The sequence below is a fragment of the Armigeres subalbatus genome, chromosome 2 (assembly GCF_024139115.2).
Source record: "Armigeres subalbatus isolate Guangzhou_Male chromosome 2, GZ_Asu_2, whole genome shotgun sequence".
NCBI classification, from domain to species: domain Eukaryota; kingdom Metazoa; phylum Arthropoda; class Insecta; order Diptera; family Culicidae; genus Armigeres; species Armigeres subalbatus.
The window spans coordinates 8,824,498-8,852,036 of NC_085140.1; the positions used below are offsets into that span (position 1 = coordinate 8,824,498).

A 27,539-nucleotide genomic window follows, 5' to 3' on the forward strand; every position below is an offset into this window, starting at 1 on the left:
AAAACAAAAACAGAAAAAAATTGGGGGTTGTTTCGCTGTTTGTGGGTGCGGAGTAGGAATTGGAGATTTGGAATGGTATATGAGCAGTGTGTGATGATATAGCAGAAAAATATAGAGAAATTGAGATTTATTTGAAAAACTACAAAATGTGGAATTGAAGCATGCTGAAACGGAATGGAGACGTTAGTATAAGTTGAATAACGCTACACAATTACTTAAAGGCAGAAGGTAGGATTCAAACATGTTACTTTCTACATCTTTTTATATCATGGCGAGTGAAAATATTACTGAAATTTCTATAATTATAGACTAGGGTGGTTCAAAAAATCGATTTTACTCCACAGTGCTCATCTGATTCTTTACCATGTTCTGAGTGTCCTCTGAAAATTTGAGCTCGTTTGGATTAAAACTGATTTAGCACAAGCCGTTTCAAGTTTGCATGCAAATTAGTATGGGGAAATTTATTTTTTCATTATACTGTTAATGACGTTTCCCCATTAAGCGCATGTTAAAAGAAAACCTACATAGCTGAAAGGGATACTCAACAGCTTTCACCCAACGAAAACCGCATGTTGATTAATCGTCCCAATAATTAGTAATCGATTTTAAGACAGGTTGCGAATCTTTAGTCATGATCATTAAACTTCTTTGAGGGCATCACTGAAATGTGCAGTGCAACATAGTAGCCTGAATTTGTGTGTGCTATCTTTCGTGCCACGAGCAGCAATGTTGCCTGTTGATGAGTTATGCAATTAGCTCCAGAAAACCACGGTATAGATTAAATTCGATTACTAATTATTGGAACGATTAATTGAGATGCGGTTTTCACTGAGTGAAAGATGTTGAGTATTCCTTTTAGCTATGTAGGTTTTCTTTCAAAATGCGCTTGATGGGGAAGCGTCATTAACAGTATAATGAAAAAATAAATTCCCCCATACTAATTTGCATGCAAACTTGAAACGGCTTGTGCTAAATCAGTTTTAATCCAAATGAGCTCAAATTTTCAGAGGTCACTCAGAACATGGTAAAGAATCAGATGAGCACTGTGGAGCAAAATCGATTTTTTGAACCACCCTAATAGACACATATAAGCACATAAGAAAATGACTAAAATCAATATCACAAGATTAAATTTTCACAACGTGAGGGTTGGCAACTTAGTTTATGCCAATATTGTAAAGGGTTTATAAGAAAAATCTGGCATACATTAGTTGAATATTTACGTCTGCGTAAAGCCTAATCTACAAACTATCAAACCGACATCCACCGAAAATGAGTTAATTTTTTTTAACTATATAAGTCAATGTTTTTTCTATGAATTGCATAATATTATAGAATAAGTATTTGCAGGATTGCTACAATCCACAAGGTTGAAACGGGTATTAGGCCGAAAACTGTTTGGCTGAAAATGTCATTTGGCCGAAAGCGACATACGGCCAAAAGGGACATACGGCTGAACTGATCATATGGCCGAAACAGTCGTTTGGCTAAAAAGTTATTTGCCAGAAAGGTTGATATGATCGTGCAAGTCAGTTGGACGAACGCCATTTGGCCATACAATCGTAAATGTCGTTTGCTGAACAGGTCATATGACCAAAAATGTTGGCCGAACAATAGTGAATGTAAAAAGTGTGAAGCGATTAATGATAATTGAGAAGTAAAAATTAAGAAATGATAACTGCGAAATGAGAAAGGAGAAGTGAGAAATAAAACTCAAAGATGCAGACGCAGGACTACGTAGCTATACGAAATGGATGGTATTTGCCATCATAATTTGCGTCTATTTATTAACATTGAGCAAACTGCTCGGAGGTCAACTGAATCAAGAAGCTCCCAGTTGAATGGACTTTGAGTCTCCATCCTTGGAAAAGGGATTAACTCGACTAATCGGCCGCATCAACGCTGAAGCCACTCGGCTGACTTTCAGTGGCGGACATACCAACCCTAGAAGAAACCATCCTTAAAAATGTTCGAAATAAAGGAGAAATAAGCAGAATCGGAAATGGCGCGAAACCAAACGCAAATATATTTATTTGCAACGTTCGGTTTCCGCCCGCGATGGAAGCGTACGTGTATCGTTTTCTATGGCGCCGGTGGCAAAGTGAGAGGAACTTCAAGAATTAATTACACACAGTCCTTTTCAGGACTAAAACTATTTATCTAAGAAGAGGTACTGATCGTTTGAAAAATCTTCATCCAGACAAACAGACTATTTGGCTTAAGTTTTCGAGTTCATCCGTTTAAACGACAAGGACGATTCTGAAAAGATTCTTTATTTTTAATAATTAGGCTGACCAGATCATTTCGGTGAAAAAACGGGACAAACGCGTTTACAAAACGGGACATGTGTTAAAATTCAAGAGCTGTGGAATTTTAAAATTTATGGGTTTTTTTGTATCTTTATTAAAGAGGTTTTCAGCAATGGACTTAATTTTCATTTTCCGTTTAAAAAATTAGAAATATTGTTGATCAGTTGATCATTCACCATAATAACTTTCGGTTGTATTCTAAACTACAAATATTTCACTCTTCAAAGGGATGCGAACAAAAACACGAAGGAACAGAAAATTGCGCATCATTCAATATTAAAAAAAAAAGTGGGATTTCGAAATTTTATTTTAATCTACTCTTAGACATACATTAAGGATTTTATTATTGACCAATATCAAAAACTTTTCCAATTCTGAACAATTGAAATAAAAACCCTGTTCAAAGTACCCTGCCTAAGGCCGGTTTTGGGCATTAGAAGGTTGATGGCCAATTTCTTCACCTCCGCTTAACTCTTGAGCGGTGCTGGCTGGCTACGCTTTAACATGGTTTAAGCCCTAAGCGGAGGTGAAGAAATCGACCCCAAGGAAAATAATTTTAGGAAAAAATTTCAAAAGACAAATGCGAAAAGAGCGTTAGAGTTATTGATTTCCCATGTAAGGGATATCATGAATATAAGTGGAAAAAAACCGGAAAAAACAAGGATCTCAACTAGGAAAGAGCATTAATAAAATGTAATTTTAATTATTTCCATGAATATGGATGTTGCATGAGAATAAATGTCTAATCGATACACAGTCCTTTTTGATCGAAATTGATTTTAATGACGCTAAAACTAGCATCACACCTCGGGAATTTTGTCCATTGATTTTGTTAATGTGCTCCCAAAAAAACGGGACTCATGCAATTTCGTCGTGAAAAGTAAAAGAAATCCATGCCAATTTATAGTCCGGTTTATGGCTAGGACTCTCGTAGATCTCCGCCGGGTTGTATTTTAAATCCGGCCGAGTTGCTAATTTTTCATAACGGAGTCACATAAATTAAGTGCAAACACTTGGGAGCAAAATTTGTAGACAAGTTCCTGATGTGTAAACTAGTCAAAGGTACGTGGTACCTTAAATTTAACTTTTGATACGACCAAATTTTCTCTCGGTTTGAAACTGTCTTAAGCTAACTGGATTTTTTTCAGTTATTTTATAAATTATTTTTTATGCGGTCGGGTTATTTTTTATTTTACAGTGGATGTTTTCGTAATATTCAGAATTATTCAGAAAGACTTTGAATGATTCTTAATGTTTCGAAAAGTAACAAATGATTAAAAAAAATATGTGGTAAATCAGATTTGAATAAAAAATTTAATTAACTACTTCGAAAGATTCGAAAAGAATAATCGAAAATGAACTTAATCTGAGAATTAGAATGCCTGCACCTGCGCTTCATTTTATTGACGTTGAGGCGTGACCTGATTTTTAGTCTGCCAAGTTACTAATTCCGTCCAATCCACTGATGAAATTGGTCAAATTTTAATGCCTCAGGAATAAGCAGAAAAAATATCATTGAAATAAAACTGTATGAAACAATCTCCCGGTGCTTATCTGTTTAAAATCTTGAGAAAAGTTGATCAATGAAAAGTACAAAAAGGCATAGATAGCATTCTTTTAAAAGCAACACGAATAATATAACATCTCACATTTTGTCATGGGTTTCGTCCACCTTCTTTGTTGCGAGATGAGTCAGCCGAAAGCTACAAATCTCTCAGAAAAAACACTTTTTATTTACCTGATTTTCGATTCTTGCCTAAAATATTGAATTTGTTTGAATAATATTTTGGAGCTCTTTGGAAGAATCAATGAAAAACGGGACAAATTGAGGATTTTTTAGATTACGACGGGACAGCACAATAAGGTCTAAAAAACGGGACTGTCCCGTTAAATACGGTACGTATGGTCAGCCTAATTTTAATGCGCCATTCCAAACACTAAAGCAGCTAATCGAATTTTTCCACCAAGATGGCGTCTTCATCGATTTGGCTGTCGTCAGCGGAAAGTAAAATTTTCTGGCTAGATTACCGTGCGGGACCGAAATCCGTACAGCACCTAAATCCGTCCAGCTCATAAGATATCAATAAATTAAAGGGGGTAAATAATGAAGAAATAATCTATCTTATCCTGTTCAGATACTTGGCAGTAAGCTTTTAGGGCATAGAAATGGAAAGAAGGCTTTGAAATTAAAACAACAAAAATCAAAAACAAATCTCCACCCACCAAACGCGGAGTTTTTGCCGCCATTTTGTTTTCGGGTAGAGCATAATTGCACCAAAAGTAACTGTGTTTCAATTGCTAATTGCGAATTATTACATAAGATGAGCAGAATGCATATTGAAGGGATCGCTTCTCAAGGTGCGTATCCAACTATTTTCAGTGGTAGTATAGTCAATCAGACTCCTTCAATTTAAATATTTAGTTAAAAAATAGCTGTACAGATTTTGATCCTTTGATTCGACATCCGTCCACGGTGGAAGGATTTCGAGTCAGGAGTAGTTGATTTTATTCTTTATTTTATCGGGTTTTTCGTTGTTTTCAATGATCAAATGTGAAACACTTCAAAAGTAAAAGCCTTCATGCTCCTGTGTGAATGACAAACGTTTTATTTACATTCGATTCCTATTTTCTATTGACTTTTTCATATACTAAGCTGCTTAAGTGTACGGATTTCGATGCCCCACGGTATTTGGTTTTGTTTCTGTTAGTCATTGAAAATGAAATTGATTTTTTCCGGGCCACCATTTTATACAAAACAAGGTTGATCCGAGATGTTCTTCAAAGTGCAAAACTTAATCGTTTGGAGACGAAGAAAGTTGCCCTCCGGTAGCAGAATCACAAGCGCGCGCCAGAGGAACATGAGGCAACAAACTTGTTCCAGAGGATGAAATAACTAACAGCAATCAAGCTCCACGGCAATGCCACCGAAACATGTCATTTTTGCAATCAACCCGTTCTGCTCAGAAAAAGCTGGTCCTGAGAAGATCAAATTAACCCCCCCCCCCCCCCATTTGCGCTTTTCCAAATAACTAACTGCGACCAAACTGGATTACTTTTCGAGATGCCACAATTTGGAATACATTTTCAGCATCGCCACTGCATCACGCGGGATCGCAAAAGACGACATTTTTGTAATCAACCCTTTCTTCACATAAAATTCTGGCTCAATGAGGTTGAATGATGACCACAGACGCCGACGACCACCATCAATGCAATGGTTTTCCGTTGAAAATGCTACCAGTGCCATTGTGTTGTTGTTTCCGCTCCGATGCGCCTGCTCAGCGTGAAATATTGTGCGAACTGATGGATTAGATCCAAACCCACAAGCTGCTTGAAAATGGTCCAAAAATATTGGAAACCCATCGAGAAACGGCTGAAAGTTTTTCATATTTTCGTGACGGTCTCCGAGTATACTGCCTGGCAGTGTCATTATGTATAGAGTATTCTTGCAACCATTTTATTTATATAATTGCAAGAATCTTAGATCCAGTAGCTAGAAGGTGATAGCTCTATTGCAACTCCTATAGCCCATTTCAAGAACGCATGCATTCCGAAGCTATATTCGTGTACCAATAAGCCCCGCATGATTACATCCACATATCACAATGATATCTGAAGTGTGTTCATACTTCCTGAATCATAATTTAATCCTTTTGATTCTGGCGTGTATTTAGTGATGAAAGGCATTATTTTTGATTCACAGTTTTACAATAATGCTTACCATATTTTCCCAACCATCCTTAGCTCACCTGCACTGATGGTTTCACTTTCTTTTTAATTTAATTTATTTCAACCACACAGTATAACAAAATCGGCCTTTGCGAACTATTTGCTTACTGAGAAGAAACACGATAAAACAGGCACTGATTCATAGAAAAGACAGAAGTAGTCCTACGTCAAAAAGTGAGTAGTAAGACGTCTCATAGCTTCCTTCTTACTTCTCATTCATCATTTCTCACTTCTCACTGCGAAGAGTGAGAAGCGCGATAACAAAATAAACAAAAATTTTACTAGAAATACGTTTATTTGCTATTTTATGCATGATGTATTGGAAACGAACCAAAAATAAATGCCTAACAAAATTTAAAGAAACAATTTTTTTCGCGTTATATTTTTTTGGAAGGATTAATGGTGGCCCTTAAAGGGCTAAAAAAGTGTTCCTAAATGTTCCTTCACATAATATATGTTGCATAGAAACAGTTTTCATTGAAAACATATTTTTAGCCACCCATTTGTATGAGAATTCCCCATAGTGCACCCATCTTAGCCCACTGCGATTGAATTCCAAATTTGGGCACATTTGCTTTGTTAAGCACTTCACTTCAAGCAAACACTTCCCTTGCCTGCTGCGATTGACTTTAAAATGTTTAAACATTGTTTATTACTTTTTATTGAAATTTTGTTATTCTTTTGTTTTAATATAACAGTAACATCCAACCATTTCCAATGGTGAAGATCAAGAGACATGGTGAGATGGTTTTGGGAGAACCCGGGTCATTCAATCCGTTCTTGCGATCAGAACAGCCATGACACTAGGTTTTTTCGTCGCTCCAAGCTTGGATATCTCGCGCTTAGTTTCATAGGGGCGTAACTGTATTGATCGATTTCTCTTAATCGATTTTATATTTTGTTAATAACTCGATTGGTTCAAAAGTTACAACCGTGATTATCAATTCTGGTGCAAGATACATTCATCCTTTATCGCAGCAAACCATTAAATCATCGACAAACTAGCGCAATTCGCTACAATAATAAAAATAAAACATCGATGAAAAGAAATCGATCAATACAGTTACGCCCCTATGAAACTAAGCGCGAGATATGTATTTTAACCATGACCATTAGGGTGGTTCAAAAAATAGATTTTGCTCCACAACGATCATCTGATTCTGTATCATGTTCTGAGTGTCCTCCGAAAATTTGAGCTCATTTGGATTAAAACTGATTTAGCACAAGCCGTTTCAAGTTTGCATGCAAATTAGTAATGGCGCTTTCTCATTAGGCGCAGGTTAAAAGAAATTACCCAGCACGGCAAATGCTGGGTAAAGCGTACCATTGGTACTTCGCGTACCTGAAGGAATAAAATAGACCCCATCTCGCGGTCCTTAGCCTCTTACCCAGCAACTCCTATCCCTACCTCCCCGCGGTGCTGGCCGGGATACGAGCAACCTTAGGGAAGATCGGGTAACCAACCCCGGTGGGAACTATGGTCGTATGCTGACAGGGAAGGGGGGGTTTGCTCCTCTCCGGAGGTGCAAATCTTATTGAGTGTCTGTTCTCCATGTCAGGATCGGCTCCCAACAGCGTCTGTTCTCCATGGTAGGGGCGGCTAATCACCGTCCGAGTGCCAGCGAGGGACTCTAAGTTAAACTGTGCACCATGGTCCACCGGAAATAAGGAGGAATGGTCTTCCGAAAATTTAGGGAGTTTGGTGTCAGGCCCTGCAAGCCAGCCAAAAAAAAACTCACACAACGAACAATCAACAAGAGAGTACGGACCGTAACCATCGGCGAAGACCACTGCGACGAAAAGGGACTAGCGATTGGAAACTCGGTTCGTGGAACTGCAAATCTCTCAACTTCATCGGAAGCACACGCATACTCGCCGATGTGCTCAAGGATCGTGGACTCGGCATCGTAGCGCTGCAGTATGGCCATTCGCAGCACTTACTTCCAACACAGCCTCCCGTATCGGTACACCTGGAGATCACCACTGCAGACAGAATCACAAATCGACCACGTTCTGATTGATGGACGGCACTTCTCCGACATTATCGACGTCAGGACATATCGTGGCGCTTACATCGACTCTGACCACTATCTTTTTCTTCTTCGATGGCATTGCATCCCCCACTGGGATATTGCCGCCTCGCAGCTTAGTGTTCATTAAGCACTTCCACAGTTATTAACTGCGAGGTTTCTAAGCCAAGTTACCATTTCTGCATTTGTATATCATGAGGCTAACACGATGATACTTTATGCCCAGGGAAGTCGAGACAATTTCCAATCCGAAAATTGCCTAGACCGGCACCGGGAATCGAACCCAGCCACCCTCAGCATGGTCTTGCTTTGTAGCCGCGCATCTTACCGCACGGCTAAGGAGGGCCCCTGACCACTATCTGGTGATGGTTAAACTGCGCCCAAAACTATCCGTCATCAATAATGTTCGGTACCGACGACCGCCGCGGTACGACCTAGAGCGACTGAAGCAACCTGATGTCGCCACTGCATACGCGCAGCATCTCGAGGCAGCGTTGCCGGAAGAGGGTGAGCTCGATGGGGCCCCTCTTGAGGACTGCTGGAATACAGTAAAAGCAGCCATTAACGACGCAGTGGAGAACAACGTCGGGTATATGGGTCGAAGTCGACGGAACGATTGGTTCGACGAAGAGTGCAGACAGATTCTGGAGGAGAAGGACGCAGCGCGGGCGGTCGCGCTGCAGCAAGGTACCCGACAGAACGTGGAACGTTATAGACGGAAGCGGAGACAGCAGACCCGCCTTTTTCAGGAGCAGAATCGCCGCCTGGAAGAAGCGGAGTGCGAGGAGATGGAACAGCTGTGCCGTTCTCAAGATACACGCAAGTTCTATCAGAAGCTCAACGCATCCCGCAAAGGCTTCGTGCCGCGAGCCGAAATGTGCAGGGATAAGGATGGGAGCATCTTGACGGACGAACGTGTGGTGATCGAAAGGTGGAAGCAGCACTACGAGGAACATCTGAATGGCGCTGAGAGTACAGGCAGTGAAAGTCAAGGCAGCGGAGGAGATGACTACGTCAGTTCAGCGGACGATGGAAGCCAACCAGCCCCCACCTTGAGGGAAGTTAAGGATGCCATTCAACAGCTAAAGACCAATAAAGCAGCTGGTAAGGATGATATCGGAGCTGAGCTCATCAAGATGGCCCCGGAAAAGCTGACCACTTGCCTGCACAAACTGATAATCAGAATCTGGGAAACCGAACAGCTACCGGAGGAGTGGAAGGAAGGGGTTATAAGCCCCATCTACAAGAAAGGCGACAAACTGGAGTGTGAGAACTTTCGAGCGATCACCATCCTTAATGCCGCCTTCAAAGTGATATCCCAGATCATCTTCCGTCGTCTGTCACCATTAGTGAACGAGTTCGTTGGCTTCGTTGACGGCCGCTCGACAACGGACCAGATCTTTACTGTACGGCAAATCCTTCAAAAATGCCGTGAATACCAGGTCCCAACACACCATCTGTTCGTTGATTTCAAGGCGGCATACGACAGTATAGACCGCGTAGAGCTATGGAAAATTATGGACGAGAACAGCTTTCCTGGGAAGCTTACCAGACTGATCAAAGCAACGGTGAATGGTGTGCAAAACTGTGTGAAGATTTCGGGCGAACACTCCAGTTCGTTCGAATCGCACCGGGGACTAAGACAAGGTGATGGACTTTCGTGCCTGTTGTTCAACATTGCGCTAGAAGGTGTCATGCGGAGAGCCGGGTGTAACAGCTGGGGTACGATTTTCAACTGATCCAGTCAATTTATTTGCTTCGCGGATGACATGGACATTGTCGGCCGAACATTTGCAAAGGTGGCAGAACTTTACACCCGCCTGAAACGTGAAGCAACAAAAGTTGGACTGGTGGTGAATGCGTCAAAGACAAAGTACATGCTTGTGGGCGGAACCGAGCGCGACAGGGCCCGCCTGGGAAGCAGTGTTACGATAGACGGGGATACCTTCGAGGTGGTCGAGAAATTCGTCTACCTCTGATCCTTGCTAACGGCTGATAACAATGTTAGTCGTGTAATTCGAAGGCGCATCATCTGTGGAAGTCGGGCCTATTACGGGCTCCAGAAGAAACTGCGGTCGAAAAAGATTCGCCACCGCACCAAATGTGTCATGTACAACCCGAGCAAAGGAGAATAACTGATTGATAATAAATCTTGTTATCTGGTTATCAAAAAATTGATAACCGGATTTGTTATCATTTTGGTTGAATTAACAGCCAACATAACAAAAAGGATAACATAATTTTGTTCCTTGGATATCTCAATGATATCTATTTCAGTTATCTGTGATATCATGTTGATAACACTTCATGTTATACATGTAATTCTGTTCGATAACAAATTAAGTTATCATTTTGTTATCATCCAGCACTGTTTTATCGACCAAAATAGTGAATTCTTCTTTGCCGACATCATTTGGCATTAGAAAAAAATGTTTGACTTTTTTTATATAACACCACTTATTGACGTCGGCGGGAATCGAACTCCAGTCGAGTGATTGCAAGTCGTTACCTCTAGCCATATGACCAAATTGACTTCTGAAAGTAGTAGTTTGAAAGAGCTAGCCTTCCTTAGCTTTGACCTTCTTCCGTTTTGGTCACACCATCTATAGAAAACTTGTAAATAAAGATCAGCTGTTGGTGCCGTTAGCAGTAAGCTGGAGAACATCAGAATCAGGTGGTGTGGCAGAGCTATTCAAATGCCAATGAATTTCTGTTAGAATTCTGTAAGTATCATTATGTACAGTTTTATTTGATTGAATAGATAAACAACATACTCGGTGAGAATGATTCCATATTTCTATACTCTATTCTATTTATTCAGACTACGGCCGGAGTGCAGTACATAAAAGTTGGCTCCATTCAGCACGGTCCATGGCCATGGCCACACGTCGCCATCCACGCAGTCTACGGAGGGTTCGCAAATCGTCTTTTACCTGATCGAAGAATCACCTCGCTTTTCACTGAAATTCTGGCTACGCAGATGGCTACGCAAAAGGCTGGCTTACCGCAGTTGTCCAATTTTCGCGGTGTAAACGTACCAACAGCTGATACAACTCGTGATTCATTCGCCTCATACACGTACCGTCCGTTATCCGCATCCCACTATAAATGGTATGCTGCATATCTTTACCCTATAAATCATTAATAGGAATACTTAGTATGGATCGGAACCTTAATCGTCCTTTAGAGGACATTTGCAAACAGTGATACATTGATGCTGTAGTAATTATGCAAGGTAATGGATTAGTCTGTACAGTCTAGTCTTGAATAATTTGATAGGATGTGTAAATTATTTTCCTATCGAATTTCGAAATCTTGACATTTTTATTTATGATGAATAGGCTTTTAAAAGGAAAAGAATTGCGTAACTATTTACATTCAACATATCTGGTACATTCTCTTTTATTTTCATAAAATTTGTTCAGTTCTTTTATTATTAAAATGTATGAACTACAATACAATAATTACATAAATTAGAATACCACATGTAGCTCACTCCATGAAAAATACACGTGGTATGAAATATGTAATAAAGTGAGTTTTAAAAGAACATTGACACAATTTTCGTTTTGCTTCAAACTAGTTGGTATAATACAATTTCTAACATCATGAACAAAAGTATTACATTTTTCACTATTTTAAGTTTATAATGCCTTATCAGAGCATCGTTTATACTACCGACATATTGTGATGATACCATGGATTAAATTTTAACCTGGCTAAATAGTTACATTTTTAAAGTATTCAAATACGTGCTTTGCCAAAAATTTTTATAATATTGAAATTCAAGATATCAAAATATGTAAAACTGACGACTTTGGCCGTATTGTATGTATTACAAAGGTGTATGATCACCTGGTCTGAAACTCGTTTACCAATTATTGTATCATTAGAAGAATGTGCACGCTAAAATATAACACGCAAGTTTAGATAGTTGAAAGAAATCAACCATTATTGGCTAACTATGGATATTATTGCTGCAAATATTTTCTTCTCTCTTGACCACATTCAACGAGTGGCCACTGAATAACTGGAATGACTTTTCTACCAGAACATTAATGCTTTCAGAGAAATATTATCTTGTGTGAATGAATCATAAGAATATTAAAAATAAATGTAGCTCACACAATTTCACTCCAACATGTTCAGTTACAACATGTTCATTTACAACACGCCGAAGTAAAAAGAAAGGCACGCATTGTACAATTATTTCAAGAGAAACAAAGATCGTAGGAGCGTGTGAAACCATTTTAAGCGTAAAAATGTTTCGAAAACTATCATAGGAATTTTTTGGTCTCTAGAGCGCGATTATATATAAAGGTGATTGGAAGCCCAAAAACAAAATTGGAAGCAGTATCTGGAAAATTGATGTGGTAGCCGTCCGGCAATTAAATTACTGCTAGCAAGTATAAGCTACGCCGCTACGCTTTTATATAGAAATGAGTATTATTGAAAAATAGAGAATAGAACGCTTGGTTCGATGTTTGAATAATGCGTTGTTAATTTGTATTGATAATAAAATTTGTTATTATTCAGTTATCAATTAATCACATGAATGATAACTAAATATCAAAATGATAATAACGATAACTTAGTTTGTTATCAGTTTGATATCATTTCAGTTATCTGCCTTTGCTCGGGAAGACGCTTATAAGACCGGTTGTCCTCTACGGACATGAAACATGGACAATGCTCGAGGAGGACGTGCAAGCACTCGGAGTATTCGAGAGACGGGTGCTTAGGACCATCTTTGGCGGTGTGCAAGAAGACGGTGTGTGGCGACGAAGAATGAACCATGAGCTCCCCCAACTCTACGGCGAACCCAGTATCCAGAAGGTAGCTAAAGCCGGAAGGGTACGATGGGCAGGACATGTTGCAAGAATGCCGGACAACAACCCTGCAAAGATGGTGTTCGCTTCCGATCCGGCAGGTACGAGACGGCGTGGAGCGCAGCGAGCGAGATGGGCAGACCAGATGCAGAACGACTTGGCGAGCGTGGGGCGTATCCGAGGATGGAGAGATGCGGCCTCGAACCGTGTATTGTGGCGTCAAATTGTTGATTCAGTGTTATCTGTTTAGATGTTAACTAAATAAATGAATGAATGTTTGAATAAAAACCAATCCGCTGTCAGTATACCTAATATTTTCTTTTTCCTAACATCACCGTGTTCATGACGTTCTAGGTTGTCGTAAGGCCTTGATAGCCCATGTTTGACATTTTTACCTGATAAGGTAGTTAATTTTAAGCAATTGTGATGAAGACACCTTTATCCATCGTGATATTTTAAACATTTTTTTTCTTTTGGGGAAAGCACCAGTCTAGCGTATTGGTTTCGTGGGATGAAACCTAACCAAAAGAAGTGGTTACCCTCCAATACATTTTTGAACTAAATCTATTAGGGTAACGGTACCAATAGTGGAGGTATTAGTAGATCCACAAAAAAAAATTTTTTTTTTAAATTGATAATTATGGGAAATTTACAGCTTTAATATCTTTGTCAATAGATAAACCAATAAATTTGCCAACAAAAATTGGATTAACATCAACAATTACCAAATATTGCTTGCACCTCTGTGGGTACACTGTTCCTTTAGTGGCGGTAAAAAATAATTTTGGTTCCCATAGTGGTGCTATCCATTGGTTTCTTATGATACTCGCCACTATTGGTACAGTTGTACCACTATAGGTGCAAGTGCAAGGGAGTCAATTTTGTTAAGGAAAATCATTGTTTTCATTCAATCCTTTACGACGCATCAACTGAAACCATCGTAAAATGTATAAATATGATAACATCTCATTAAAACCCCACTACCTCCACTATTGGTGCTACCTCCACTAAGGGTACGGTTACCCTACATGTTGTGCATATGCATAAATCGAGTTTCAGACATAGTAATTCAGACCACTTGATTTTTTAACCCTTCCGTTACCAACCCCCCTTTTGAAAACGAAAATAAAAATCTTTTTGGCTGTAACTTTTTTGTCTTTGAAAATTTTTCTCGCAACCTGAACTGTAGAGTTGTAAGCGAATGTAAGTAATGTTTCATCAAAATACCATTTCCTACTTTGCAAGTAAGAAATCAATCACCCACCACAGGGAGTTGATCAATCAATGTACCATGCATCTCCATATGATTGTATGCTTATACATCGAACATATTCAAAACTTGTTGGCATAAAATGCAATAAATCTCCAAAAGTAATGAAATTACGAACTTGGTGTCTTCGACAAAGTTTTTCAGAAGAATTTTTGCTACAACTCTCGCGAAGACATTTACCTTCCATGTTGTAAAGTTCAGGCTAACCGCGAAATTAATGAATTCCAACCGTGTAAAAAAAACCTGGGTGTACGCTAAATCTCATAATAAAGGTACTATTAAATAAACGCGCCAAAAACACGATTTTAGCCACTGTGCCACAGTGCGATGTTGCCTTTCTCGTGCATCATAAAATTTATTGAAAAAAACACAAACAAGCACTTTAGGGAAATAGATCGCATGTTTTCTAATACGCATTGACACATTTATTGATTTTTTTTTCTATTTTGAGTTTTTTATCAAAGGAAAAAACAATGATTTTTTAATAATTCCGAAACGCAATGTCCGATCGGGCTAACTTTCAATAGCAAACAATGGAACCGCTTTCTTCGTTGAACGCGTGTATCGGGTAATGCTAAGTTCCAAAAAGTGTGTCTACAAAATTTGTACACATACACACATACAGACATCACTTCGGTTCGTCAAGCTGAGTCGATTGGTATATAACCCTATGGATTTCTGGGCTTTCTATCAAAAGTTGTTTTTCGGAGTAATCGTTTTGTCCTTTCGGTACAATTTTGTTGTACGAGAAAGGCAATAACATGGTGGTGCTATTTTTATTTCGCATATGTAGTGTATTATTTTCTAACGGAGGAAGGCAACATCACCGTGAGGGGGATTATTAAGGATTTTGTAAACGTCAGTTCATGTTTGAGAATTACATACAGGTGTAAGTAAAGACTATTGGGTCACTTAAACTACGAACGGTTCATATGTTCTGGTTTGTTTTTTGAGGGATATTAACCCATAAGGTCGATAATCGCTAGCATACATAGGAGAACCGGATAAGCTTTTTTATATCCCAATCGACTTAGCAATCGACGTACTGAAGTGATGTCTGTACGTATATGCTTGTATGTTTGTCTGTATGTGTACAAAAAAGCTCTTGCGGAACAAGTTCTATTCTACGGGGAATCCTGTCCCATTATTTGCTTTCATTTCTTTCCATTTCATGCGCTTCAATTTCTTGTTTAAGAGTATTATTAGTTTTGAATTTGACGTTATGATGCCTGTAACCGGCTTTTATGTTCGTCTAATTCGATTCACTCACGTTTAATATCTCTACTCATTGTCTCAATTAATTCGCCCTTTTGTCTATCTGATTACATTACCGGAACGGAATGATCCCACAATAATGAGCAAGCCATTATCAGTCAATCTGAAACACATAAACTCTTAATTCTTGGGCTGAGTACTTTTCCCATATCGTAATCGACTATTGATGATTAATTATTCAGATCATATGCCTCGTTAAAATACTACCCTGCCCTTTGATTCAGCTCTGCTTCAACGAACAATCATGGAAAAGTCTTTCTCGATATGGTCACGATTGGACCTTGCGTGCCGCAGGAAAAATATAGGCCTTATCCAATTGACCGTAACCGACATTCATCTTGAAGGTACCCGCTCGAACGGGCTCAAAAACAGCGAAGCAGCGCGGTAGCGGAGACACCGTTGACTGGCTACCGAGTGCATATTTTGCCTCCTAATAGACCCAGACGTCTTAATCATATATCGGAACAATCCGCGCGAAGCTGTCAATACCCGGCTCTATCTACCTTTGCCTGTGCCACCCTTCTGAACGCTGACAGACGGACTTTACCGCTCAATCTACCCACGACAGAAGCACGGTTTTTCCGCACCATCCAATCGCTGGCTGTTGATAAAAAGCCAATCGATTACCGGTACATAAGCTATTATTATTAGCAGCCTATTATCGTATTACTCACATTAAAGACTACGGGGAGCCCCTATCCGAGCTGCCAAGAGCACCCACTCCAAATCGGGGTGTAGTTCAGCGTGAAAATAGTATAATTTAATGGGGCTATTTCGAAGCGCCCTGCTCTTTATCTGCCCGCCGCTCCAATCATCCGATAGCACCAATGGTAATTGCTGATCAATATTTGGAGTTTAATTTCCCCCTGGATCCAAACAGGTGCTGGCTGTCGCTGCACCGACCCGCACTGACGCCAGGGAAAGGGTCAACAATGGGGCCCTTGAACTTTGAGAGCAAATGATGAGTTCCTGAATGTCGGTGCATTGCCATCGGTTTCCAGTAACTAGTTGGGAGAAGTACTTGCAAAACAAACTGCCTCCGGTCGCGGGCCACGCCTGACAAAACGATGCAAAAGGACAATTCAGTCATTAGCCGGGCACCCCCTTGAAGCGAATAATTGCCATTTAGTTGAGGACCAACATTGCCGTCGATAAATAATGCACTGACTGGCTGAATGACGGGCTCCATCGGCATGATCTGTATCTATCAAGGAAAGCAGCTTTTGAGTATTGTGCCCCATCATCTGGCAGATGGCAATCGGAGTTCTGCCGTGATTTTCCCACTGGGTACTTTGCTTGTACGATTTATTTACATAGAGGCAATTAACATGGTTCCATTTGTTCGCAATCCAAACACACTACTACCGACTGCGACTGTTCGATTAGTCGAAGGCGATAGGCTGTGATCTAATTGGTTGCGTAATTGAGTGCTCATCCGAATGGACCTGAATCCGAATCGTAATACGATGGGAAGCGCTCTATTGTGTGCATTCTAACGGTTTGCTGGCCCATAGCGGGCCAGGCAGGAGTTGCGGGTTGGGAAAGTACGTGTGATACTGGAAGCAGTCATTCTCGGCCTATCGTACGTAACATCTCTCCCGGTGCATCTCTGGATGCGTGTAGATATAAATTGCGAGTGAATATAGAAGCTGATTATTTCGTAATGCTTTTATGGGAAATAGATGCGATTGTAAGAGTCTCTGCTAATTAAAGAAGATAAGAGAAATCGTTTTACTTGATAAATTAGTTGTGCAACATTGCTCATTACGTTGATGTTCCAATTTACAAAGGACCACACATAAAACATGGCCAACGGGGAAAGGGGCGTTGAAAATGAACAATAATTGACATTAACTATCTGTTCCATAGTTCCTCATTAGCGAGCTGATTATGAATTTAAAACGGAATATTGATCCCACTGACTGCTTTCAGGACCTTTGTGTTCCACGAGTTTCAGTTCAATTTTTTCCTTATCATTTTCATTTTCATTCAACGGTTGATTAACTAAATAATTTTCAAATAGCGAAACTGTTAAAAGACAACGTTTCATGTCAACACACACAATTCTTGAAACAGTTTTATTTTGGGATCGTTGACCACTGAGACCGTTTCTGAAATTTTTACTAAAAGGGGAATATCGTTAGAAAGTTTTGCGCATTGCGTAGAAATAAGTATTTTGAAATAGGGTTAACGTTACAGTGCTTCATCTCATTGCTCTCAGATTTTTCCTACCAAAAACAGAGGACTGAAATGCTATTCGTTTTATTTCTTGTTTTGTGATTTTCTCCGCATTGAGCACGTTGCGATGATGAATTGAGATGAATTTGTTACAGTGAGATAGGTAATGGAGGTAACAGTTCCCTCTAACCGGAAATGGCCGCCTTGCGTATCGCAATGATCGATTCCTAATGCGCGAGCCAACTAGGGTAAGGGAGGTATTTTGGACCACTTTAGGAGATGGACGAACAATTTTTCGAATAAAAGTTAGATTTTGTAATAATTCTTGATCAATTCCCTACGCAACTAAAAAGTGGTGAATGCTAGGTAGGATTTGTAGGTAAAAATGTTTGTAAATCCCACCGAAAGAACCAAAATATCATAAATTCTGAAGATATGTAAGATTTAATTTTGGACCACCTGTTTTTATTTTGGACCACCTATTTAACATATTTTGGACCACTCGAATAATTTTGAATTGCTTGCAAAGTTATGTTACTATTAGATTAAATTAGTGATCCCCAGCATTTTTGACGTTTCATCCTTAAAGTCTTTGTTAAGCAATAGGGGAACTGTACCGGTTTTGGCCATGTTCCTAATTTGGCCAATTTTGCGAAAAACTCCAAAAATAAAGCAATTCGCAAAGGTTTTATTAGTTTCAACAATAAATATATCCCTCACGGTTTAACGCTGCTTTCAACTGATCGATTATTGTGGAAAAATATGTATTTTCCAGGAATGGCCAAATTAGGCACTAAGTTGGCCAAAACCGGCGCACTTCCCCTACATTTTTATAAGCACTCAAAGGCTTAGAACAATACCAATAGCTAAGGGTATTGAAATTAATCAATTTCAATACCACATCTAAAGCATCTTCAAAGCAAAACAAACGTGCGGACCATGGCCAAGATGTATGCACCTGGTCACTCCTACCCTGCCATATTTTTTATGTAGTTTACGGATCTGTTCCATTTGCGTTATTGATAGTAGTGGGTTGCTTGGTTCTTCCTTGCTCCTTGCGCATTCTTTTTCCAAACGAAACATAATCGTAGAATACGGAACTCTGTCCCATTGGCAAGAAGCACGGACGGAGAGCTCTAGCAAAGATTGGTTTTATCATGGAGCTTTCGTATGGAAATAATGAAAACAGTTACATGTTTGTTGATTAGACATTTTTCAAGGACTTACATCAATGAACGGTGATTTATAAATTCGGTATGAACGGTAATTTATTAATGGTTTGATACTAGAAAAATAAATCATTGATAAAACAAAAGTTTTTATTATTATTGTTTTCATTTAAGAGGCTTTCAGCTCTTGGCTGGCTCACCTCTGGTAGCAAAAAGGCAAAAAATTAAGAGATCTAGAAGATATGTCGAAAATATGTTCGGTTCAATGAAAAATTAACCTATTTTGGACATGCCTCAGAATACTGTTTCTAAACTTGGAATGTTGTGCTACGGTTTGAAACTGCTTCAATTAGGTTCTAATAGGTCAACAACATCATTCACATGTTTTAAATCTATGTACAAATAAACTTACAGCTTTTGAAAATTGAATTCCATTTTACAATGTCATCTTGGTTTTGGTCTAATCTAGCCGGAATGGGTAAATACGTGAAAATATTCTTAATAATGGCTATATTTTATAAGAAACAAATGTAGGAGATACCTTATGGATAGCTTCTTTTTGCAATAAAATTTAAATGTTGCATGTTTTATTTAGTTTTGTGTGATATAAATGCAAAATTCAGCTAAGTGGTCCAAAATATGAGCCCGGTCCAAAATACAGCCGTTACCCTAGTTGACGATTCATCACATGTTTTTCCTCTTAATTTCCCTTGAAATTTTCGGGTAAAAGATTTGTTTGTTCTAGGGGTTTGAGGGTTTCTTGAGAATAATTTACATTATAAGAGAATTATGGGGGTTCAAGTTTAAAAATTAAACAATAATAATGGATCTTTCCTATCAATAGGGCGATATTTCCTATCAGGATACAAATTTGAATAAAAAAATCTAGAATTCCCACAAGACGGGATATTTTATCGAATCAACGGGATATTTCATAGATATTTCAAGGTAATCATAATTTTATTATCCCCAAAGGTATTTTCACAAAGAATTCTTCGGATTATCAACGGAAAGTTTTTGGGATATCAATCGGAATATTCTTTAAAAATTCCACAGAAAATTCTTTGGAATTTCAACTTAAATTTTGTCGAAATTTGCATTGAACATTCTTCGGGCTTCTACAAATTTGAACCGACGCACAGCGGTTAAAATCGTGATTTTGGCGCGTTTATTTAATATTGCTTTTATTACTCGATATAGCGTAATGGTGTCTTCTAGATAGTATGTGGTGTGTTCTATCAGTAAGTTAATGTTTTGCCTTTCTCGTATACTAAGTATACGTAAAGGCTATATGATCGATCACTCCCAAATCAAGCTTTTGATAGAAGGCTCGGAGACCCATAGTGTTATATACCAATCAACTCAGCTTGACGAATAGAGGTGATGTCCGTTATGTGTGAATGTATCTAAAGGATGTTGAAAGACTTTGCCGTTGCTGGTCTACGAAGAATGTTATAACGCTTCGAAGATGGTTTGTTCAAGCCGTATACAAGAAATCAATGTTTCTGCCAGCACTACCAGCTTATGGTTGTTAGAGGGCAAACCCTTCTTTCTTCTTTACCGGATTTTTTCATTGAGAAATTATACTGAATAACTCCAATTTAGCTTCCCAGCCCTACACTGAGCCAAAGTTTCCTCACAAAAATGACTGATAAGTATGTTGCTCCCGCCCCTTAACGAATGTCATTCACTACCCGAATGATTTGCATTCGGTCGATTTCGGTATCGGATGACACGCATCATCTGAATGAAATTCATTCGATGATTTAATAATTTGTCGGATGGCATATGAATGATTAGTCAATTGGAAATAAAATGGTATGAGCGTCCATCTAGCGGCAGCGGTTCCGCATTCCAGCGTCGAAAAGTCGGGTAAGACCAAACAATACAAGACACTCGGACCATCCAGAATAAATTCCCGCTGCTACGGATCTGTTCATCGAGGAAAAGGTTCAGATTTCAAATCCAGCGGTGAATAAAAGGTGGGAAAGAGGAATTGCCAAGCATTGTACGGGACCTGAACGAATTTGCTGCGATTCCGGATTACAGCATCAAGGTATAGGTAGATAAAAGTGTGCGGCACGGAACAACCCTAACCTTTGCTACGGAAATTATTAAAGTTTTCGCCTATTACAGGAATGTTTCGCGAGGAAACTGAACCGTCTGGTGATTCCTAGAAAAATAAAACGATACAATTTCCCAATGAATCGCCTGCTTTGAGCGTGCTTACAGCGGCACACTAGGAGTTAACTTTCTGAAATCACTATGGCGAAAGGCATCTAAGGTTCGATTTCTCAAAATTAAGCACTTTCATCAAAAAAATATTTGGTAGGCATGGTAGCGGACACCTTCCTACATAATCGGTACCAAATAGTTTTTCATGAAAAGTTTCTTGTTTTGAGAAAACCCGCGTTAGATGACTTTCGCCATACAAATTTCTGGCGGTTAGCTCATGCTGGCTATTTTGCGCATATACTTTAGCGCCTGGATGTGACAGCGGCGGGTAGAAAATCAGCCACTGCCACTAATTCATTGGTTAAATCAATTGATGTATTTTTTATTTATACTCACCACTCAAGTATAACTTTATTTAACGCGCAGAAATTTTGGGCAAGAATATTGCTTTTTGCATTGAAAATTTTCGTTTCGTCACTGAAATCAATGACACTTGTCTTTTTTGACATCGGTGCATTCACACTACCAATCGCAATCATTTGTCAAAAATCAGGGATACCAACTTGACAACTATTTCCTTGTCGTCAAATCTGGCGCTGAGTACTCGGCGCGGAAACCCAAAAGGTGGAAATGAAATTTTGGGATTTATGCGCAATATCTCCTAATATTTACAAAAACCTGTGCACTAAATTCTCAACGAATTTTTTCAGCGTCCGATCTGCTCTACAATTGTTTTCAAAATGGTGAATATCATCTATCGCGCTATTAATGGCACCACCAATATACAATTAAATGACAATCATAATGGGGCAAACTCAAACCATTTTTCATCTGCGATACAAGTCCGTTCTCAATCGTGTGTAAGGGATTTAACGGACGTTTTGAATCGCAACACAAGTGGCCATCTCGTGGAGGCGCTGGCATCACATAGTTTCTCTCATCAAGAAGCTGTCAAAATTTTAGGCGCCACCACCCACCATGGACATAAACAACAGATGCTCCTCCTCACTCTGGTTTCAATTCCATATATAACCTGTGTTTCAGTGTTTCTTTCCCACACAAACGCACGCGATTTCTCTGCCATCAAGGAGCACATGGTTTGTTTTGTGATGAGGGAAGATCCATTGATTACCTAACACCAGAACGATCATGTATGATCCCTCCTCTCCCCAGTTACACTTTTTGTATAAATTATATAGAATTTTGGTACTGATTTTCACACCTCAGGCAACCCCCTCACTCCTCTAAGCATTATGTAATTTATGGATGTTCCCTGCCTGTATTTTCAATTCTTTTGAATCTTTACCATTCTTTCCATTAGCCACAGTCATCGTCACAGCCAGCAGCGAAGCACTAAAATGATGAAAAGGCCATAATTTGTGCTCAAGTATATTTATGATTTTTCTATCATTCATGTCCCTTTTAGTATTTCAATTCGGGTTATGTATAGAAATCTAACTAGCGTTTCCGGCAGTGAATAATTGTCTCTCTTCGGCATATATTTATTCACCAATATGGGAAGTGGCTATAGCAGAAACTCTACTTGGTAATACAATCAAATTGCTTGAAGGTACGAAAATACGTTTTGCTGAATTTGTTTTTTAACCTTATTGGTTCCATAGTGCATGAAAAATAAACATCAACAGTTAGGCTAGGTGTACCAGTTGTGGCTATAGCACCAGTTGTCGCACTAGAGCTTTATATGCCAAATGGCCAATCAAATCACCGTAAACCAAGTTCATATCGATGAAACATATTCATATGATACGATAACATCTTTGATTTCCTCCAAAACAAGCAAAGCATAATTGTAAAAATTGATTTTGCTTAATTTTTGACGTCCTTTGCACCAGTTGTCGCACTAGTGGTCCCTATTTGGCCAGTCCCATAAGAAAACAATGGGATTTGCCAAATAAGGAACCAAAATTAAGAATAGTGCCACAACTGGTGCATGCGTTCCTATTATGGATAAATCAATTTAGAGGATAATAACAAATTTTATTGAGGTTTTCACAGCTGTTCTAAAGAGCAGGAAATAAAACCTTTTGTTTGATATATAAAGTCCACCCACATGCCTTTTACTTATTTTTTTTAAAAATAGTTGTTCTTATGTATGGCGACAATTGGTACACCCACCCTAGCATGTGCTGGAAGAGGCGGCAAGCTTGGTATCATTTTGGCGCGCAATGTTTGTTTGGTGGAATGTTACAGCTAGTACGCACGACGTCATGAAAGACACCTAGCGCCACCAAACGACGTATTGCCACAGTCAGTATTCTAACGTACTTTGATTTACACAGCATTTTGAGTAAAATTTGTTCTAGCCTGGATGTCTGTTATCTGTGGATCTGATGAATAGCGTGCTATTTGTAGGACAACTGAAAATATGTTTACAAATCAAAACACATTCATCCCATCAGCAGATGATTCTTTTTCGATTACACGTAAGCAAAGCATAAGGTTATTTTTGTCATACGATAACCAGTGGATGCCTTCTGGAGATAGCTTGGGTGACAAATCTTTCATTGCGAGGATGATGATTATGTTCAGTGTATAACGTGGTTTGGCAGTGCTGGCAGAATAATCGAATTTTCGCATATGGTTTGAACAATCAAACTTCGAAGCGTTTTAACTTTTTTGCGGATGTTTCAGTAACGTACCTTCTTCAGCAAATTTATTCGGCATTCTTTGGGTTATACTTTAACGCAATGTGCCACTTGGTTTACGATGAACTGAAACCGCTAGGAATAAAAATGCAAAAATGTACGTTTTCGCATACTAATTCAAATTCAAACTTCAAACGCGATGCGGAAAGCGCGGAAGCAAACAATTGGACTCAAATACCGCACGACCAAAGCTTTGGCACCACCAACGAGCTAGGAACCGGCTTCATAGTGCTGGGTAAGATGCGCCATCGTGTGATTGGGTAGCAGCCAATCAACGCAAGGATGTGCAAGCTGAGGATAAAAGGCCGATTCTTCAACTATAGCATCATCAACGTGCACAGCCCACACGAAGGGAGACACGACGATGAGCAAGAAGGTTCTATGCACAGCTGGAGCAGACATACGATGGATGCCCACTGCGGGACGTCAAAATCGTCATCGGTGACATGAACGCACAGGTAAGAAGGGAGGAAATGTATAGACCGGTCATCGGACCGGATAGTCTGCATACCGTATTGAATGACAACGGCCAAAGATGCATAAACTTTGCAGCCTCCCGCGGAATGGTAGTCCGAAGCATTTTCTTCCCCCGCAAGAATATCCACAAGGCCACATGGAAATCACCTAATCAAGTAAAACCGTAAAAACCAAATTGACCACTTTCTAATCGACGGTAAATTCTTCTCCGACATCACGCACGCACGCACTTACCGCAGTGCGAATATTGGATCCGACCACTACCTCGTTGCAGTATGTCTGCGCTCAAAACTCTCGACGGTGTACAACACGCGTCGTAGTCGAACGTCGCGGCTAAACATTGGCCGGCTACAAGACGGTAGACTAGCCCAAGACTACGCGCAGCAGCTGGAAGTGGCACTTCTAACGGAAGAGCAACTAGGCGCAGCGTCTCTTGAAAATGGCTGGAGAGACATTCGGTTCGCCCTTGGTAGCACCGCAACCGCTAACCGCTGCACTTGGCACGGTGCCCACGGATCAGAGAAACGACTGGTATGACGGCGAATGTGAGCAGTTAGTGGCAGAGAAGAATGCAGCATGGGCGAGATTGCTGCAACATCGCACGGGGGCGAACGAGGCATGATATAAACGAGCGCGAAACAGACAAAACTCGATTTTCCGGAGGAAAAAGCGTCAGCAGGAAGATCGATACCGTGAAGAGACGGAGCAAGTGTACCGCGCTAATAACACACGACAGTTCTATGAGAAGTTGAACCGTTCACGTAAGGGCCACGTGCCACAGCATGATATGTGTAAGGACATGAACGGGAACCTTCTTACGAACGATCGTGAGGTGATCCAAAGGTGGCGGCAGAACTACGAAGAACACCTGAATGGCGATGTGGCACGAACCAGGTGTTCGCCATTCGCCAAGTACTGCAGAAATGCCGCGAATACAACGTGCCCACACATCATCTATTCATCGACTTCAAAGCCGCATATGATACAATCGATCGGGACCAGCTATGGCAGCTAATGCACGAACACGGATTTCCGGATAAACTGACACGGTTGATCAAAGCGACGATGGATCGGGTGATGTGCGTAGTTCGAGTTTCAGGGGCATTCTCGAGTCCTTTCGAAACGCGTAGAGGTTTACGGCAAGGTGATGGTCTTTCGTGTCTGCTATTCAACATCGCTTTGGAAGGGGTAATACGAAGAGCGGGGATTAACACGAGTGGTACAATTCTCAATAAGTCCGGCCAGCTATTTGGCTTTACTTTGGTTACTTTGGCGTTACTTTGAGAAGATGGAGGAAGCCTACATCAGACAGACTAAGCGGATCGGACTAGTCATGAACACGTCGAAGACGAAGTAAATGATAGGAAGGGGTTCAAGAGAAGACAATGTGGCTGGAAATCGTACGTATTTTGGACTCCGCATGACTCGAATAGTGTTCGCCGCCGTACCAAGCTGACAATCTACAAAACGCTCATTAGACCGCTAGTCCTCTACGGACACGAGACCTGGACGATGCTCGTGGAGGACCAACGCGCACTTGGAGTTTTCGAAAGGAAAGTGCTGCGTACCATCTATGGTGGGGTGCAGATGGCGGACGGTACGTGGAGGAGGCGAATGAACCACGAGTTGCATCAGCTGTTGGGAGAACCATCCATCGTTCACACCGCGAAAATCGGACGACTGCGGTGGGCCGGGCACGTAGCCAGAATGTCGGACAGTAACCCGGTGAAAATGGTTCTTGACAACGATCCAACGGGCACAAGAAGGCGAGGTGCGCAGCGGGCAAGGTGGATCGATCAGTTGGAAGATGACTTGTGAATCCGTGGCTGTTGTTCACGAAAAAATACACCGTGAACTTGTTAGTTCACGAATTCATGAATGCTTTTTTTGCGTGAAGAGAGAGTTTACGAAATATACACATGCTTAAAAGTTTATTTTTTTAAGAGTCAAGGCACACTGAGAAAAAGTAGATAAATTATCTCAAAAGTAGACCATGCAGGTGCCATGCAGCTTAAACATGATCGCTTCTCATTTTTTTCTTTAGTGGTGATTGTAGGCATTCTTGAATAAAGAATGGAGGTAGGTACAGAAATTTATTGAATTTCGTTTTCAGAAACGTGGGCCTTTTTTTTTAATTCAAGTTTTCCAGATATATGGAACAGAGTAAGCGTTTGTTCTTGTTTTCAATAGGACGCAGCACGATGACATAACTTCGTAAAAAATAATTATTTAGTCACTTTCCAAGGCGATGTGAAAATTTGAAGAGAAAACTGTTCCAAAACAATTTTTGGAGACCTATTTTGTTGGTACGTATAAAAGTTGGCAGAGATGGCAGAGAGTGCTTTGAGAAGCTGCAATCTTCCGGGAATGAAAGTCAGAAGGTTCGTTTAGGGGAGTAATTTTTTTTTGAAAAAAAAATAACCTGAGCATTCGGTCTACTTCCCCGGGAGATAAAAATTCGATCATATATTTTTCGATAATGCTAAGCAACTATATGGATCTTAAAACTTCAGTAGGAAATTATTCTTCCAAAAACATCTGTTCGGCGAATAGATCATAGGGTTCTCAGTCGATTGTACCATATGCGGCTTTGAATTCGATTAATGGATGATATGGTCCGTGGTATAGTGTACGCCCGTGAATCCCAGCTGGTACTACCCGACAACTCGTCATATGTAAGAAAAGTCTAAAGTAGCACTATTAGGTGGATCATTTCAAGAATCTTCGCCGAACTTAGCTTGTTTCAAACAAATCATTTCTTCTTCTAAGGCAAGAAGCTAAACGAAATCAATTATTTTAGATCCGTGGACTTTTTGTACTTTCTTTATTCACAAGAATCTAAATGAATGAAACATTTATTGATTCTTCTATAGCCTAACAGAAAGACGTACGGCTACAAAGCAAGACTATGCTGAAGATGACTTAGTTCGATTCACATTGTGTTAGGTTCATGGTGATGATAAGAAAATAGATGCATTGTTTCGAAGGACGTTGTGTGATGTTCCCTTGTCCATATGATACGCAACAGTTTTATTAAATTTTTATAAATAATAGATCATTATTTAAAAAGTGGTAATTTTCAAAACAAATATTTTAGATAAAAATAATAAATGAAATAATTAAAAAAAAGCTTCATAGTTAGGGGAATTATTATTAGATCTTCACTCAAATAACGGCTGGTGAGCGAAAGAATTGAATGCTTTGCTTTGTCAATTTTTGATTGAACGTAGCATCAGTAAATATTTGTGTTTTTAAATTTCACGAGGTAATAAATTACTAAAAGTTTAATGAAAGATGGTACATCATTCTATTGATCCTGATGATTTAACTATGATAACAGTTTTTTTATATTTAGTATAGACAGATTAATACATATTTATCACACAATTTTCAGTGATGTCATTACGTCTAATACTAAGAGAAATCTGAATA

At 39.7% G+C, this 27,539-nt stretch overlaps 1 protein-coding gene across 1 annotated transcript in view; it reads right to left on the reverse strand.

Moving 5' to 3' along the window:
* Positions 1 to 27,539, reverse strand: part of LOC134217659 (scavenger receptor class B member 1) — a 227,180-nt gene that overhangs the window by 2,006 nt on the left and 197,635 nt on the right. The window lies entirely within an intron of this gene.